This window comes from Dendrobium catenatum, unplaced genomic scaffold (assembly GCF_001605985.2).
Source record: "Dendrobium catenatum unplaced genomic scaffold, ASM160598v2 fragScaff_scaffold_133, whole genome shotgun sequence".
Lineage (NCBI taxonomy): Eukaryota > Viridiplantae > Streptophyta > Magnoliopsida > Asparagales > Orchidaceae > Dendrobium > Dendrobium catenatum.
In genome coordinates, this window is record NW_021318595.1 from 8,126,924 (window position 1) to 8,136,225 (window position 9,302).

At 30.2% G+C, this 9,302-nt stretch overlaps 1 long non-coding RNA gene across 1 annotated transcript in view; it reads left to right on the forward strand.

The window, feature by feature from the left end:
* LOC110112542 overlaps nt 1-3,949 on the forward strand; it is a 27,685-nt gene extending 23,736 nt beyond the window's left edge. The window contains exon 2 of the long non-coding RNA XR_002305038.2: nt 3,467-3,949. This is a non-coding gene — a long non-coding RNA (uncharacterized LOC110112542). The remainder of the gene's footprint in view (nt 1-3,466) is intronic.
* Nucleotides 3,950-9,302: the final 5,353 nt, after the last annotated feature.

Genomic DNA, 9,302 nt, shown 5'->3' on the forward strand with positions numbered 1-9,302 from the left:
TTTTTAAATTAAACGAGTTTTTGGGTGGACCCGGCAACCCGCCGGGTCAACCGGAACCCGACCCGTTTTATCAAACGGGTCGAATCTGCGAACCCGAACCCGACCAGTTTATCAAACGGGTCGGGTCCAACCCAAATTTTTCGGGTCAGGTTTTCGTGTCGTGTCAAATATTGACACCCATATACATGGCTTTAACTCATTTTGAATTTCTTGTCAATCATAATTACATTTCATTGTTATAAACATGTATGATTTTCCAAAGCATTGACAAAGAGTCATTGCACTTAAATATTTTCGTAGCATACACGAGGTCCGTCAATGATTGAAGGTGAAAGTATAATTTTTTACCAGTATTATTACTTTTTGTTCTTCCAACGGCTACACTATCAATAATCCCTATATACAAATCAGACCGTATTGTATGTTGATTTTATCTATAGAAGTCTAAGCGACTTGTTTCAATCTACGCATACATATCGACAACATATTAATGTAGTAATCTACAAGCATACAAAATAACTAATTTCTCATTTTCTCGAATTTGAAGCTTGTAAATATAATATTCTCTATATGAAATTGTTTCTTTTAATATCTGCTTGATACCTGCAATATTAAAAATTAATTAATTTTAATTATTAATTTTTTTTTAATTATTATATATAAATACATGCCAGATGAGTGGAGAATGAGTGTGTTAATTCCTATTTTTAAGAATAAAGGTGATGCACAAGATTGTGCGAATTATAGTGGTATTAAGTTAATGTGTCATACTTTAAAACTATGGGAGTGAGTTATGTAGCATAGGCTGCGGTGTGATACTGATGTTTCTCAAAATCAATTTGGATTCATGTCGAGTAGGTCGACTATGGAAGCCATACATTTATTAAGAGGTTTGATGGAGAAATATAGAGAAAATAAGGAGGATCTACATATGATATTTATTGATTTAGAAAAGACATATGATAAAGTTCCAAGAGAAGTGTTATGGAGAGTTCTTGAAAAGAAAGGAGTAAAAAAAGAGTTATTAATTGTGACTTTGGGCGATCAAGTTATTAATAAGAGTACACGTTTTAGATATCTTGGATCTATTGTTCAGAGTAATGGTGAAATAGATGGGGATATTATCAGCAGAATTCAAATTGGATGGTTGAAGTGGAGGAATGCATCGGGCTTGTTATGTGATAGAAATGTACCCCTCAAACTTAAGGGAAAATTCTATAAGATGGTAGTGAGGCCTGCAATGTTTTATGGTGCCGAATGTTGGCCATTCAAAGAGAAGCATAATACTAAGTTAAGTGTGGCATAGATGAGGATGCTCAGGTGGATGAGTGGCTTTACCCTTATAGATAGGATACGAAATGAGCATATACGTGAAAAGGTTGGAGTAGTTCCAGTAGAAGATAAGATTAAAGTGAGTCGCCTTAGATGGTTTGGTCACATAAAACGGTGGTCTTCCGATGACTCGGTTAGGAGAGTAGAGGTATTAGATTTGACTTATGTTAAGAAGGTAGGGGTAGACCTAAAAAGACTTGGTTAGAAAATATTAGGAATGACCTTTTTTTTATTAGATTTAAATGAGAATTTGACTTTTAATAGTACACAATGGAGAAAAAGGATTCATGGAGTTGACCCCACGTAGTGGGATAAAGGCTTGATGTTGTTGTTGTATATATCAATACAAAAAATTTAATAACATATTGTTTTCCTGTTGGCTAAATAATTCTTTTATTGGAGATAGATCTTATTACCGGTAATGTTATTTTTTTATTTCTTTCAAATCTGGAATTTCATTTTACATTTTGATGCCATCCAACTTCTCCGTTTGGGAATAGAATTATATATTGCAAAGGGTCATAGTATCTAAAGTAATGCTTGATTTTACGATGTCTCATAATGTGAAGTTAATATTATATCACGTTCAATGAAACATGTATTTTGTTCTTCAATTCATATTGCTGCAACTTGTGACATTGTTAGGGTATTATAAACTCTTTGATGTATTCTTACATCATATCTAATACTTATTTGTAAGTTTTTCAACATATCTCTATTACTCAAAAATTTAAAGAATTGTGCTTATGGGTTTACAGAAAGTATATTCATCAATTTCTTTATCAATGCCACTAAAATATTTAAATCTTTAATAACATTCATTTGATTTTTAGTTTCAGCATCAGTGTCATAAACATTTAATTGAAAGTAGCATTGACCATTTGAACCTTTTGTAATAGGAGATGACTATAAATTTGCCCTTGAGTTTTAAACGTGTAAATTCCTTGTATTGCATTTGTCACATTTTTATCTATATGGGCTTCGAAAGATGTGAATACAAATATACTATTAAATGCTCTTATCTTACTTCTAAATTCTTTTGAATCAAATGAACATGAGGTGAATAAATATGTATATGTGTGAATAATACTTCAAAATTCTTTTAAATTCTTTTGAATAACTAATAAACTAATAATATACTAATAATAATAATAAAACTAAAACTAATAAAATAAATAACTAATAAATAATAACTAAAAATAATAAGCTAAAATAATAAATAAATAACTAATAATAAATAATAAACTAAATCGGGAACCTTAACCGGTGACTTTCTTGGAGCGTTCTTGGAGTGATTTTGGAGCGATTGTGAGGAGATTTCAATTTCTGCGTTGGAATCGATTGGAGTGAGCAATTTCTGTGGATTTCTGGTTTGATTCTTCATTTGCTTTTATGATTTTGGTTTAATTCGTTTGCATTTGCCGGTACTATGCCTTCGGGCCCATCTAGGGTTTTTGACGGTTAATTGCTCGGATGAAGATCCTGCTTGGATCTGGGTAAGTGGAGTTCAAAAATTAAAAGAAGGTGATGGTAATGAGATTAATTCTTCTACTGCCTTAATGGAAGGGAAAATTTCTGAATATTTTCCGAAATCTTCTAATCCGCAACCTTCGAATGTATCGCCTAATATTCCTAGAAAAATTCCTTTTCCCATATCTTTTATAGAACCTTTAAATGGTCTCCCCAAAAATGAAAATCATGGTATTAGTATTTCTTCTTCTTTGAATGTTATGCTTGCTTTAATTGTTTCTGATGTGGATATTAGAAAACTAGCTAAACCATACAAATATGCATTAGTTAGTAAATTTTCTTTCAGAAGGCCTTATATACGGAAGAAATTAGGAAATTTTTTCATAGTTTGAATCTCACGGGTATTTTTTCTGTTTGCCTTTTGGATGCTAGACATGTATTTATATATCTTTCGAATGATTTGGATTATAATAGAATTTTCTTATAAGGATCATATTATATGAGAAACTGTCAAATGAGATTATTAAAATGGTCTCCAAAATTTCATATACATGCTGAATCACCTCCTTGCCCTGTTTGGATTTCTTTATCAAACTTACGTATGAATTTTTTCAATGCTTAAGTGTTATAAGTGATTGGTTTCATTTTTGGGAGACCATTACAGGTTGATCAAGCAACAGCCAATAAATTGAGGCCTTATGTGGCAAGAATTTTAGTGGAAATTGATATCACTAAAGATTTTCGAAAAGACATTTGGATTGGTTCAGATTCTTCTGGTTATATTCAGAAAAATGAATTTGATAAATTTCCTATTTTCTGTACACATTGCAAATTACATGGGCATGATTTGAGTAGTTGTTTTATTTTGAATCCTTCATCGAAAGAGAAAAATCTTAAGCAACATATTTTTACTAAAATTTAGGGTTTAGGGTTTAGAGATTCTTGATAATTCTCTAAATGATTATTTCTCTAAATGATTATTTAGAGAATGTGGAGAAAGATTTAAAAGAACTAATAGATCTGAATGATGTTAATCTAGTTAACAATAATTCAGATATCTTAGATTCTCTTAAGAACGGAAAAATTTTGGATATGGTTGCTTATGAGAAAAATCTTGCTTTGAAAATTGAAGTTTTTTTTCTGATGATTCTTTACATTCTAATTTTCAAGATGATTTTATTTCTATTACTTCATCTTCTGTTGTGAAGGATTTGCCTGTTGTGAAGGCTTTCAATGATGTTAGTAAAATGATGAAAAAATAAAACAGTGAGTGTGATTTCAATAAAGCTACTATTTCTTTTACGGATGGTAATTCTTGTGAAAATGCTGGAGAGAATAAGGAAATGGAGGAAGGTGAATTTAATTCTGCTGTGCTTAGTGATTATGATTTGGAGGTGGGTAAGTCAAAAACTTTTCATTCTGTTTATAATAATAGACATAAGAAAAAGAATTTTAAGTTCTTAATAGGACCTAAATCTTTAAATTAATCTTTTCCTTTTCAAAAATAAATGATTAACTTTCTAGTGTGGAATGTTAGAGGGATTGGTTCTCTCTCTATTAGAAATAGAGTTAGGAATTTATTTAGTATTCATTGGATTGAATTGCTAGTTATTGTTGAACCTATGATTAATGTTTGTAAAATTATGCATATTGATAGATTACTAGGTTTCAAGCATTTTTTTTCTAATTCTTCTAATAAAATTTGGTTATTTTCGTCTAATATGTTTCTTTAAATGTTATAGAAGATTTTCCTCAAGTGGTATATGTGTCTATTACCTATTTTGATTTTACTGTTAAGGGGTCTTTAATATATGCTGCTTGTAATAGATATGATAGAAGAATTCTTTGGAACCAAATTTGTTCTTTTGCATTGGATATTAATGATCCTTGGTTGTTGGAGGGGATTTTAATACAATTTTTCATGCTAATGAAATGATAGGGGTTGTCCTCCTAATATGAATTCTACGGAAGAATTTTCAAATATGATTATTGATTGTAATTTGGCTGATAGTAGTTTAGTGGGATCAACTTTTACTTGGAATAATAATAGATTATGGCAAAGATTGGTTATGATTCTATTCAATCATTTATGGATTGCTAAATGACCTTTTACTTCTATAGAACATTTTAATAGAAGCTTATCTGATCATTGCCCTCTGTTGATTTTTGTTGAGAAGGATAATATTTCTTAGAATGGTTGCCTTAGTTTTATATTTTAGAATATGTTGATTCAACATATTGAATTTTTTAGGGTGGTTGAATCTAATTGGAATGCTTGTATTGCTCTTGATAATTCAATTAAATGTGTGATTAGAATTGGGCTAAAATTGAAGCGTTTAAAACAATGTCTTAATTGGTGGAATAAGTATCATTTCAAAAATATTTTTGCTAACATTAAAATAATGGAGAGGAAGGTTTGTTATTTAGAAAATATTTTTATTTTTTATCCTTCTTTTTTAAATGAGTTAAATGTTGCTAAGGACCAACTTATTTAGTTTTAAAACATGGAAGAAACTTTTTGGAGACAAAAAGCTTTTTCTAAGCATATATCTGATGGGGATAGAAATATCAAATATATTGATGCTTTGGTTAGCAAAAAGAAATCCATTAATTGTATTAAGAAAATCAAGGATGAGAATGGTGACTGGATCTCGGATGCATTAATAAAAGATTCGGTGATTAGAACTTTTTTTTGATATATTTTTTAACAACATGAATGTTAAGTCTAATGTTGGTCCTGATGAACATACTTCTCTTTTTTTTCAAAATTATTGGATTATTATTAAGCATGATCTGATAGAAGCGGTTTTGGATTTCTTTGATGTAAATTCTATTCCTAAAAATTTTACTTCAACTGCTATTGTATTGATTCTGAAAAAGGATAATCCGGAAGTTTGGAGTGATTTTAGACTAATTAGTTTATGGGCTTTTTTCAATAAATTTATTTCAAGAATTATAGCTTTGAGATTGGGACCTTTGTTGCCTAGTATTATATCACCTAACCAAATTGGTTTTGTGAGAGGTAGACTGATTTTTTATAATATTTTGCTTACTCAAGAAATTGTGAATAATTTAGATATTAAGACAAGAGGTGGTAAATTGTGAATTTCATTTTTAAAGATGCTTGGCATTTTATTAGAGATAAAATTAATAAATCTATTGTTTATGAGAAAATTTGGAGTAATAATATTCCTATTTCTTATTATATTTTGGCTTGCAGAATCTTAAAGAAATTTATTCCTGTGGATTCTTTTTTTGGGAGTAAAGGATTTTACATTCCCTCTAAATGTTATTATTGTTTTAATATTGAAAACATTAACCATGTATTTGTTAATGGTCCTATTGCTTCAAGAATATGGATTTGGTATGAAAATTTTTTTAACACTAATTATTTCAGTGGTCATTTAACCTTTAATTATTTTCTTATTGTTCTTTTCCATAATACTATAAGAGGCCATATAAAAATTATTGTTGTTGTTTGTCTTGTATGTTTTCATTTGGATGGATAGGAATGATGCTAAGTACAGGAATATTCCAATGAATCACAAGAAAATTATTGCTAGAACTAAGGAAAAAATTAATAGATATAAGGCTGATTTAATTAAGAATAAGCAATTTTGTGGTTTCAAGTTGGTTGCTAAGAATTTTAGTAATAACATATTGGATTATTTTTTTTATATTTGTTTTAAATTTTTTATTTGGAAAAAAACCTAATGTGAATATTATCAAAGTCAATACGGATGGTTCTGTTAATATGGATAAATTTAATTATGGTGGCATTCTTAGATATTATAAAGGTAATTTGGTTATTGACATTGCTTCTCCTCTTCAAAAATGTAATGTGATTCATGCTGAATTGATGGCTATTCATAAAGATCTTCATATTTGTTTGTCCAAAGGTTTTTTAAGGATTTGGATTGAAATTGATGATAATTTAGTCATTAATTTTCTTTCGTATAATAGTTTTGGCAATTATGATATATTTGTTTATTTTAAAAGATATTAAAAGAATGTTTTCTCAATTAGATTATAATATTTTTCATATTTAGAGAGAAGGTAATTCTTGTGTTGATTTCTTGGCTAAAATTTGTTTTGAGTTGCATCATTTGACTTTATTCACTAATACAGATATTCCTTTTTTATTAAGAGGATTAATTAATCTAGATTGCCTTATATTCGTTCCTGGTTATCGTTGTTGGAGCATTTGTTTTTGTTGATTGTGCATTTGGTTTTCAGTATACTATTATGTTTAGTCTTTATTGTGGTTGTTTGAGTTTGAGTTTGGCTGTGGTGTAATCATTTTAAATCTCTTTATGGAATGCTTGATTTTCCATTTCCCTTTATGTTCGGGGCAATGTTTAAAATTGTGTAATCGGGTATTGAGACGTTTTTCGTTCGTGAGGCGAGGCGTAAGCCTCAAGTGGTTTTGAGCAATGCTTTAAAAATCGGACCGAACCGGCCGGTTCAAATGTGAACCAGTCTGATGGCCGGTTCGGTTCACCCCTAAAACCGCCTTCTCTTCAAACCGGTCGGTTTTGGCCAAAACCGCCGGTTCAACCAGTGAACCGGTCCGGGTTTTTAAAAATCGGCCGGTTCAAATTTTTTTAATAATTATTAAATAAATTATTTTAGGTTAAATTCTTCTAAATGTTAATATAAAACTATAAATTTTATATTAAAGACATAATCAATTAATTACTTTAATCATCTCACATGTCTTCTTTCTTCACATTATAGCTAATGTCATGAGAGAAAGAAAAGAGGTATATAAATTTTTTATATACTAATTAGTATATAATATAAAATATACGAGATATGAAGTGAAATCAAAATAATAATACAACATGAAATTCAACTCAAATTCTATCTTTCTCAAATCACAATATTTTTTTCATTAACATATAATTCCAAAAATAAATAACAATGACATATTGCATAAGAACTAATAAGTCATCAGCACTATCATCACTAAGAGGGTCTTCATTTGAATCATTATGAAGAACTGCTCTCCCCTTCCTCTCTATAGAGCCTATTGTCTCCCGATCAGCTTTTTAATATCAGCTATCTTCCTCTTCCTTAAATATTTTTTAAATAATATCAAAATGAATAATAGTGAAATATATTAATAAAAGTCTAAGAAAATTATATTATTTAAATATCTATTTTGATTTGTTATTGAGTTGTGGTGGATGTAGATGCTTTATGACCATCAAAGAAATCAACATTTAAATCTTCATCTTATAATTCAGACGACATCACTTTAACTTCATCATATATAAATCACTCATCATGAAATGTCACATCCTTATAAAACAAAGAATCTTCATCATCTATTAATCATTTTTTTCTTCAAATTATTGTCTTTGAGTCTCCTATTGTACATAATGTACACCAGCGAATTCATCATTAATGTCGACAAACAATTTCTTCTCTTTGTATGTACTCCAATTTCATTCACAATCAGATGAAGAGCATGTTAAGCCTAACTTTCACAGCAAAACACTACAATTCTGGAGTCTCATCACCAAACTAAATCCATCACTCGACTAAGATTTACATAAGGGAGTTTAATTAGTGCTTAAAGAACAACTTTTAAATAAATGTTTAAAACATTAAATGAAATTACATGGATAAAGGAGTTTAATTAGTGCTTAAAACATTAAATGAAATTACACGGAGATCGTTTGATAATTATATCATTTGCTTGTAAAGAAGTTGACGCTGGTCGAATGGAAGGAAGAGGGGAAAATGTCCCTCGAAGAAGAAGGGAGAAGAAACCCTCGGTTCGGTTCAGAAATGACCGACGAAGAGCTAGGGGTGAACCAAATAGATAAATATTAGGTTAGGATTTTTTTTAATTTTAAGAAACTGACGCCTCTAAAACCCGAACCTAGGTGCGCCTCAGTAAACTTGAGGTGTACGCCTCAATCGCTGGTCTCATTACGTAGGCTTTGAGGTATGAACAAATGAAATTGTGTTGTGGTGCGACTCTTATTGCGTAATTTTAAACCATGGTTGGGGGGTTTGTTGTTGCTTTTGTGGTTGGTTTGGCTATTAGTTATGTTGGGTGTGGTGGGTGTTTATGGTTAATGGTTGGTTGTGGCTTTTTTGAGGTTTTGGTTGGTTGGTATTTCTAGGAGGTTATTTGTTATTTTTGTTGTTGGGTGGCAGTTTTTTTGGTGTGGGTTTTAGCTGTTTGGGGAGTTGTTGGTGATGGTTTGGGGTTTGTTTGGTGTTATTCAAGCTATATGGAATTGTCTGTCAGGTTGGGTCCCTAGGAGGTTATGGAGCTTATTAATTTTCTTTGATGCTCATTATTATATTTTTCTAGCTTTAGTTATTTGGAGTTTTGTATTGGTGTTAAGGGTTATGGATTGTTGGATTGAGTTGTTTTTAGTTTGTTGATGGTTTGTTTTTCTTTCTTTTGGGACCATCTCCTCTTACGCTTATTGTAGCTCTTATGAGCATTAAGTTGTTTTGGTCCCTTATTTTTTTGTATC